We start from the raw sequence: 10,501 nt of genomic DNA on the forward strand, positions 1-10,501 counted from the left end.
CCCAAAGACAACTCATGCGGAGCTAGCTCACACAGAGGTAGCTCATTAACAGATTGGGATATGGAGGGCTGCCATGAGGGATCCCATGTCAGTAAGCAGACCATGCTGCCCTTTATTTTATATTTTAAGATGGCTGCTGGCCTCTCCCCCCGGCCTAATAAGATGGCTGCTAGCTCCGCCCCCCCACTGTTATGGAGTGAGCCGGAGCCATGACAGGCTCCTGACTGACTCCTTAGTGCTGGCGCTTGATCCCCCGGCTGTTTGGCACCCCGGCTTTAGCGGGAGTCAGCCGGGGTGACCAGCACTGTTGTGCTATACTGGGCAGGTCAGGCGCGTATGCGCGAGCAGCGCCCACGAGGCCTCTTGACTTCCGGCCCCCGGCTGATTAGATCCCCAGAGCGGGACTCAGCCGGGGTGACCAGGGTCCTTCAGGGAGTAAGCGCCGTGCCGCACGCACCCATGAGAGCGGTGCGTGCACAAACTGAAAAGGCAATGCCACTTAGCGTCTGCCAGCACCTCCAGATCTATGGGAGGACCGGCGGGGCTAACTAGTGAGGAACGGGGGTGGGGTGCTGATGACTAAGGGCATGAGCCCCAGCCCGGTATTATCCACCACCCGGGCGGGGACCGAATGAGCACGCTGGGGGTGAGACATAGCTGGACCCAAAGCAGCCTACAGGATAGGAAAAGAAAAGACAGAGTAAATAGGGAAAAGAAAGATGTAAGATAAGATGTTAGAATAGAGAGAGGAAAGAATATATAAATTTTGAAATGTAACAATCAAAAAACACAGAAATCTACAACCTGTGTCTGTACTGCTAGGAGATCAGATCCAAAGAGGCAGCTTAACCTTACAGACCTACCCATACTCCTGTTAACCACACACCTTGCACAACACTCCACCAATCCTAACCTAATGTCAATCTGACCATAAAAAACTAACACTCCCCTACCTAACTTTATTAACCCCACGCATCCCTGACTAGGGGTTTATGTGCCCTCTGATCTATCCGAACTTCGGTTATCTATTGAGAGGCATAGATGGGACCAGCGTTAGGAGGGCGTGCTGGTTCTTGTAGTGCCATTAGGAGGACTTAGGGGTGACTCCAAGGTAAGCTAGCTCTCAATTCAGGTATATTTGTATGTGCCATTATCATGTGCCCTTATATTGGGCATATATTACCCAAATTGGATATAGTTATCAGTTTTGGGGATGAGTTTGGGGTGCGGTGCCCCTTGGGGTTGGTGTGGCTGGGCTGCTCTGGTGAGGCACACATTAACACTTTATTTAGCACTTCTACACTTCCCAATATATTTTGTGTATATATATATTTTTCTTAGCTTTTTAATTACACCTTCACTTATTAACACATAGTTTTTCCTTTAATCCTATACTAACACTTTAGTCTCTCACTAGTGTGCTTCGCTGGGGTGGCTGGCTATCGCCGGCTTTTTTGGGGTTCTGCACCCCAGATTCTGACCAAGTGATAGGGACCTCCGGTATCAGAGACGCCGTGACGCGGCCCGGAGGCTTAGCCATATCTTTGCAAATATATGCAACTGAGATCTCTGAATTATCTACCACCATGTAGTTTTTCAAATCTTATTGCTGATTTCATTCTGAGTGCTGGGGGAATACTTTTTGTTGTTTCTTGTATACACTGCAACGATCAAGGTCATTTGAATTCACAATAGCACCCTGACATACTACTGTACTGTCACATCGTCTCCTCTATGGAAAATAGGACACATTTTCCCCACAGAATCAAATACCAAGTTTAATTGCAGATTGCAAAAAAAATTAAAAGGATAAAAGAGGATAAAGTATCGAGGAGTCTATGAGGCCTGTTCAGTATCGGGCGGCCCCTGACAAATTACTATCCAACTCTCTGCAAGTAGCAGCAGTGGATACGAAATCAATTCAACATTGCTCCAGTGCGCAGACGATTTATAGATCAGCTGTCCAAGTGGTTCTACCAACTTAGCACTGCAGATTCTGGCGCTAATGTTAGTGCGAATGAGAGTACGCAAAAAGGGGCGGAGTGATCCGAAAGTATTCCTCTATGCCAGTGGTCGGGGAACAGGGGTACATTACCCCACATGAGGTAAAAATTAAATTCCTGGGGTAGTGGACGGACAGCCGGGCATGAATGATTCATATGCATGCCCGGCTGTCCATCCACTACCCCAGGAATTAAATTTTTACCCCATGTGGGGTAATGTACCCCTGTTCCCCGACCTGTGCCGCAGGGAGGCTCTAAGCCGGATGCTGAGATGTTATTACCAGCGGGCGCCCGGCTCTTTCCCTGCAGTGCCGCGTCAGCCGGAGGCTGGAGTTCTCTTCTGAACTCCAGCTTCTGGCTCTCTCCATGCGCACTATAGGAAAGATGTCATGACGTCTCTCCCATAGTTCCGAGGAGCAGCCGGTCGGACAGGACGGCGGCGGAAGCAGGAGCGGGGATTAAGGGAAGTGGTTATTTATTTTTATTTTTTTGTACAAGCGGCACTATATGGAGGCGCTACTACAGGGGCACTATATGGAGGCGCTACTACAGGGGCATTATATGGAGGCGCTACTACAGGGGCATAACTATGGGGGCACTACTACAGGGGCATAACTATGGGGGCACTACTAATATGATTTCCTTCCTTTCAAATCAAGGGGGTAATGTCGGCGTATCTAAATATATTTTGGGGTACAAGGTAAAAAAGTTCCCTGACCCCTGCTCTATGCAATCCGGGACTCCTTCCCATAGGGAAGAAGCAGGGGGTCCGGGAAGCAGCGCCAACTGAACATGGCGATGGTTCCAGCTTTAAAGCTTAGAAAATGTTGTATTTTCAGAGCTTGATGAATTTAGGTCCCCGTACCATTGTATGCGGGCAGTGGGCCAGATCGGGGATGAAAGGTAAGCAGGAGATATCCGTGATCTCCTCAATTACCTTTATAATGAATGGCAATTTCTACAAAAGTAGGTGTTAACCTCCTGCTGCAGGATTGACCCTCCACCTCTGAAGCACCAACAAGCACCAGCATGCCCTTATTGAAATTGGCTGCTGGTTCATGTAGTTCTTCGATAGCTGAAGGAACAAGTCTGCCGCCAATGACTGAGGAGTCACCTGCAGCTGAAACATGAACAAAAAATGCTTTGTTTCCCCTTTGCTGTTGCCAATACCAACAATAGTCACACTTCCACTGAACCATGACTTACTGGACTCTGTGTAAGTTAAATGCATCTCAATCATCCACGAAAAGCTCCACATTGATTGCAAAACGGAGAGTCTATTTCCTATTTTCTAGGCCACTGACCAAAAGAAGAACTTGATGACTTATTTTGGTATTTTCTGTTAATTATTCCAGAGAACACATATTGCGCAGATATTTTAAGATATCACAACTAAAATTAGGACACAGGAAACAGCGGGTGCATGCGGAGCAGCCAGCTGGAGCAATGCTTTCTGAGAGAACGGTGATGTATCAGCAACATGTGAGGCCGAAACGTCACAGTGCGTGGTAAATGGAACGCCTCTAATAAATAGGGCCTAAGCTGTGAAGCAAGTTTTGTAGCAAAACAAAATCCCCTACTGATGCTATTTATCAAGAAAATTTTCCTGAAGCAGGATGGTTATATTACTGCTTCGTCGTGTGGCTTTCAGTGCCACTACAATACAAAATGTTGTCAAATAGATCAAAATAAAAACCAAAATAGAATTTTTGAAAACAATATTTATTTAAAGCAGGGGTGGGGAACCTTTTTTCTGCCAAAGGCCATTTTGATATATATAACATTATTCGCGGGCCTGGTGCATGCCACACCCCCTCTCCATATGATGTCACAAGGGGCAGGCCCACAATCACCGGTGATTACAGCAATGCCCGGAGCATCCTGAGGATGCTCCGGGGAGCTGTAAGGGCAGCGGTGTGACCATCTGAAGCGTTCTAAGGACTCTCCAGGCGGCACTGCTGCATAGATACTGGCTGCAGGGTGCCATTCTGGGCACCCTGCTAGCCAGATGAGGCTAGCAGAAAAAAAGCTCTGAGGGCCAGACCAAATGATTCCGGGGGCCTTATACGGCCCCCGGGCCTGAGGTTCCCCATCCCTGATTTAATGCATGCTGGCCTTAATAACCCAGGGATGCTTCAAGCAAATCACAAAGGACAGCTTTCCTGAACATTGTGCGTGCCACCGAGGGTCCGATCGGATCCCTCTCACAGCTTCTATTGGGTAACGCCATCTAAAGATGGCATTACCCATCGCGTCCAAGCTGCAGAAAGCTTTGGGGAAATTTGACCATATTATTGATGATAGTTCATCCTGTCCATTGACAGTACAAGAACATGTAATGTTACTGTACATTTCTGGGTTACTTGTTATCCACACTTCCCCATAAAACATTTATAGGTACAGATTTATCAACGAGTGATATTCTTGTTACTGACATTAAATGGTGCTCCAAGATTCCAGATCCAGAATCTTGGGGCCCGCTCTCTAGAACGTCCCGGTATTTGTAGGCAATGCAGCAGGGCGCTACGTTATAGCCGCGTTGGGATATTTACGTTGTGCTTCCCATCCACTGCATCACTAGTTAGTGGGGCGCCTCAGACCAGACCATGCCTCCAGGTGCCGGTTGAGAAGTTCCGCCATTGGCTCAGATCCCCAGTAATATTGACCAGCAGCACTAAGCAATACTTACCACTTTGCCAACCAGGTGGGGTCCGTTCTGTGCATGTGCTCCCTCACAGATCCATGCGCCATCCCATAATACTGTGTACAATGTGGTGCAAGTGTAGGCACTAAATACAATATATGGTGCAGTTTTGCGCTCACTGAGAAGTTATACAGTTACTGACATATAAATGATACACACAGTTATCCACTAGGTGGAGCCAAATGCTTGCATTTATTCAGCCATAGAGTGTCAGCGCTTGTGTAATAACATAAGGTACATAGGGGCCCATTTATCAACGAGTTTTATTATTCGCAATGAGTTTTAAAACTTGTTGTGTATGATAAATGGTGCTCCAGCCAATCAGCTCCCAACTGTCATTTTTCAAACAGATGACAGTTGGGGGCTGATTGGCTGGAGCACTGTTATCATACGCAACAAGTATTAAAACTCATTGCATATGATAAAACTCATTGATAAATGGGCCCCATAGTGTGGCATGCATCTTGTCATCCAGCGCACAGAAGCGCCCGTTGCAAACATGTGACCGTCCGACCGTCATCTTCATCATCAATACTGGAATGTGCACCCAAGTCCCCTAAATGGCAGATCTTAAGGCTACATCCATGTCAGAATTGCAGCTATTAATACTACTGTATATACTGTAAACAGACATACTACAACGTTCGGAAGCCTACACAGTGATGCTACCTAGTTACCGGAATGGAACAGAGCCATTAAACAAAGCTTAAACTCCCCATCACCTGATGGGTGCCCTCCCCAAGACAGCAAAGGGGCAAACCGCAATGTACTACCTGAAATAACGATACTGAGACTTACATAAGGGAAGAGGAAGGCCAGCTTTATTTATTTATATTTTATTATTTACATTTATTTAAGTGTATTTAAATTGTATTTAAATTTAAGCTAATAAGTAACTTAACTATAAATTGAACTGTAAATGAACTAGCTAATAAGAGAAAGTAAAGAGACAGACACAGTATGGTGGCACAGAAAGAACGCCCCAAAATGCAATATCGCCAACTGCATACTATGACATTCTTCCAAATGGGGGGGCGATCCGCCAGCCAATTATCCTGCCTAAGGTATCCACCTCCTGCCCAATAACAGAACGTGAGGCCCACTGAGATCGGTGGTGCCGCTGACCCCAGTAGGGTATAATCAGCCTAAATCATGTATTGGACAGGAGAGCACCTCAAGCTGCTAAGGCAGATGGCGACTGCCACCGTTCTATCCCGCCACTAGAAAGCTGACACCACAATAAAGAAAGGGGTGAGGGTTTTTCGGGGGAACGGAAGGCTGTCTAAAATGCCTTCCACCAGCACACACTAAAATGGCTCCTAAACTCCACCCCCATATACTAAAGCTGCACCTCTAACCCCACCCACAATCTCAGCTCACCACAATTATCCCTTTCCTATCAGAAAAAGAGGTCACCCCCAGGTTCGGGTGTTTAATTTACCTCCGCACATATTAAATGCACTACGTCTCCCTTATTCTAAAATATTATTAGATAGGGGTGTGGATTAAAAGATAGACAGCAAAAAGGTTGACAGTGTCTAGATAGACACCAGATGTTACAAAGTCAATAGGTCGACAGGGACAAAATGTTGACACATTAAAGATCGACATGTAAGAAGGTCGACAGGTACAAATGGGCGACAGTGTCAACAGGTCGACACAAAAATGGTGAACACGTGTTTTGTTTTTAAATCCTAATCTTCACAGTAATCCTCCCTCCTGGTGCCTAACACTAACCGTTGGGGTAGGTGCCTGACCCTAATCGTCCCTTCTAGTGCCTAACCCTAACCCTCCGGTAAGTGCCTAACCCTAACCCTCCTGATGCCTAACCCTAACCATCAGGGTAAATGCCTAACCCTACTCCTCCAGTAAGTGCCTAATCCTAATCCTCCAGTAAATGCCTAACCCTAACCCTCCTGGTGCCTAACCCTAACCATCAGGGTAAATGCCTAATCCTAATCCTCCAGTGCCTAATCCTAATCCTCCAATAAGTGCCTAATCCTAATCCTCCAGTGCCTAATCCTAATCCTCCAATAAGTGCCTAATCCTAATCCTCCAGTGCCTAATCCTAATCCTCCAGTAAGTGCCTAACCCTAATCCTCCAGTGCCTAATCCTAATCCTCCAGTAAATGCCTAATCCTAATCCTCCAGTAAGTGCCTAATCCTAATCCTCCAGTGCCTAATCCTCCAGTAAGTGCCTAATCCTAATCCTCCAGTAAGTGCCTAATCCTAATCCTCCAGTTAGTGCCTAACCCTAATCCTCCAGTGCCTAATCCTAATCCTCCAGTAAATGCCTAATCCTAATCCTCCAGTAAGTGCCTAACCCTAATCCTCCAGTAAATGCCTAATCCTCCAGTAAGTGCCTAATCCTAATCCTCCAGTTAGTGCCTAATCCTAATCCTCCAGTGCCTAATCCTAATCCTCCAGTAAGTGCCTAATCCTCCAGTAAGTGCCTAATCCTAATCCTCCAGTAAATGCCTAATCCTCCAGTAAGTGCCTAATCCTAATCCTCCAGTAAGTGCCTAATCCTAATCCTCCAGTGCCTAATCCTAATCCTCCAGTAAGTGCCTAATCCTCCAGTAAGTGCCTAATCCTAATCCTCCAGTAAGTGCCTAATCCTCCAGTGCCTAATCCTAATCCTCCAGTAAGTGCCTAATCCTAATCCTCCAGTAAATGCCTAATCCTCCAGTAAGTGCCTAATCTTAATCCTCCAGTAAGTGCCTAATCCTAACCCTAAACCTAACCCCATTTTTGTGTCAACCAATAATCCTAATCCTCCAGTGCCTAATCCTAATTGTCCAGTAAGTGCCTAATCCTCCAGTAAGTGCCTAATCATAATCCTCCAGTAAGTGCCTAATCCTAATCCTCCAGTGCCTAATCCTCCAGTAAGTGCCTAATCATAATCCTCCAGTAAGTGCCTAATCCTAATCCTCCAGTAAATGCCTAATCCTAATCCTTCAGTAAGTGCCTAATCCTAATCCTTCAATAAGTGCCTAATCCTCCAGTAAGTGCCTAATCCTAATCCTCCAGTAAGTGCCTAATCCTAATCCTCCAGTAAGTGCCTAATCCTAACCCTAAACCTAACCCCATTTTTGTGTCAACCAATTTGTCTACATTTTGACTCTGTCGACCATTTATACATGTCGACTTTCTTGCATGTCGACAGTGTGTCAACCTTTTGTCCCTGTCGACCTATTGACTGTCTAACATCTGGTGTCTATCTAATCCTCCAGTAAGTGCCTAATCCTAATCCTCCAGTGCCTAATCCTAATCCTCCAGTAAGTGCCTAATCCTCCAGTAAGTGCCTAATCCTAATCCTCCAGTAAGTGCCTAATCCTCCAGTGCCTAATCCTAATCCTCCAGTAAGTGCCTAATCCTAATCCTCCAGTAAGTGCCTAATCCTAATCCTCCAGTAAGTGCCTAATCCTAATCCTCCAGTAAGTGCCTAATCCTAACCCTAAACCTAACCCCATTTTTGTGTCAACCAATTAATCCTAATCCTCCAGTGCCTAATCCTAATTGTCCAGTAAGTGCCTAATCCTCCAGTAAGTGCCTAATCCTAATCCTCCAGTAAGTGCCTAATCCTAATCCTCCAGTGCCTAATCCTCCAGTAAGTGCCTAATCATAATCCTCCAGTAAGTGCCTAATCATAATCCTCCAGTAAGTGCCTAATCCTAATCCTTCAGTAAATGTCTAATCCTAATCCTCCAGTAAGTGCCTAATCCTAATCCTCCAATAAGTGCCTAATCCTCCAGTAAGTGCCTAATCATAATCCTCCAGTAAGTGCCTAATCCTAATCCTCCAGTAAGTGCCTAATCCTAATCCTCCAGTAAGTGCCTAATCCTAATCCTCCAGTAAGTGCCTAATCCTAACCCTAAACCTAACCCCATTTTTGTGTCAACCAATTTGTCTACATTTTGACTCTGTCGACCATTTATACATGACGACTTTCTTGCATGTCGACAGTGTGTCAATCTTTTATCCCTGTCGACCTATTGACTGTCTAACATCTGGTGTCTATCTAGACATTGTCGACCTTTTTACTGTCTATCTATATACCGGATCCCATTAGATATATTACAGACCCTGTATACAGCACTGTGTAAATATTTTTTTTCTTTATAAAACACTAAACTTTATTCCTTTAAGTTTGAAAACACTGAATATAAGTTATATTTGTACTATGCTGTGTGACTATTATTGTAACACCACAAAGTGTAATAAATGTCAACTACCTTACTGTATCTCATTGTGAAGGCAGAAGGCAGCTGACGTATGCACACACCGACGGACACTGGCCAGGTGACCTTACGGTTCTAGGCGATTATCATCTGGTCAGCTACTTAACGCTCCGCTGCCTTGGTGATAGGTTATCTTTCAACAGCGTGATAAGTAGAGATGTGCGCCAATGCCAGTGCTTTGGTTTTGGATCCAAATTAATCTTTGTGTTTTGGTTCTGGTTTTGCAAAACTACCCTCATGTGTTTTGGTTCTGAATTTAAATATATATATATATAGAAAAATCAGCTAAAATGACATAATTGTGACCTGTTACAAGCAATCCAAACACAAGTAAGTTTTTTAAATCCAGGTTCCGAGCTGTGCGCTTGCGCGATACCCGGATAGTGACAGGCGCTCCATCGCTTCGGGTCTCGTAACAAAGGGGGTGAGCTGTCGATGTTGAGTGACAGCACACCCCCTTTGGTAGGTGGGCCGGGGGCGTGGCTGCCCAAACGGAGGCGTTCCCATGTGAACGCCTACCATTTGGGGCCGGCCCCACTGACATCACAAGTGATGTGAGTGGAGAGATTCCGGCTCTTAGAGCCGAAATCTCTCTAGGGCTTGCGGCAACGAGACCCTACCACAATGGTCTCGTCGCAAGCCCGATGGTCGCGATGGTCTTGACCATCGCGACCATCTTCCTGGCCGCTCGCTATAGCTGTGGGTGGTCGCCCACAGCTATGCGAGCGGCCAGGATGCCGTTCTAAAAAAAAAAAGACCGGCCCTGATTCAGAGCGAGCGCACTGTCAGAGCTCTGAATCAGGGCCTCGGTTCGACTCGGAACCCTTACATTTTCTTGTTGTCGGTTCTCTGAGAACCGGACCCCCACATCTCTAGCAATAAGTGCAATTATCACAGTGGATAGGAAGGAAACCAAAATCTCACTTATAAGTAAGATAAATGTTCTGCAATATTTATTGCTCCTTTTAGTCGCTGATATAAGGGCCTGATTCAGATTTGGGAATAGAGTAAGAAAGAGCAAATAACTGGGCCTCTTGGTAACACTGCTGCACTGCACATGGGAAGGGTGGGGGTCAGGTGTAACATGTGCAGAGAGATGTAGATTTTTTTGGGGGGGGGTCCAAATTTAAATTTTAATAAAGATGTCCAGCATTAGTGGGCTACATGCAAAAGCAGCCAGTATTTACCCTGCACGAAAAAAAACATGTATGTATTTGCACCCCTTGCATTGCAACCAGTGGCGTCACTCCACTGGGTGACACCTGGTGCGGTGATCAGTGTAGTGCCCTGGCGCATGACACAAAAAGGGGGCGTGGCCTTGCAGTAAAGGGGCACACGTCACATTTTCCAAGTAACCTAGCAGGTGCACAGGTGTATTCATTACTCACTGACACATTTTAAAAGATCCACATGTGGAGCTAATTATTTCACCTGTGATTTTGCGAGGAGACCTGGAAAACAAATCCACCGTTTGGGGTCCTGAGGACCGAGTTTGAGAACCTATGACCTAGTTCAATGCAGGTGGCTGCAATCATACATTAGGTGGAAAGTCC

Source organism: Taudactylus pleione, unplaced genomic scaffold, assembly GCF_031769625.1.
Source record: "Taudactylus pleione unplaced genomic scaffold, aTauple2 ptg000523l, whole genome shotgun sequence".
NCBI lineage: Eukaryota > Metazoa > Chordata > Amphibia > Anura > Myobatrachidae > Taudactylus > Taudactylus pleione.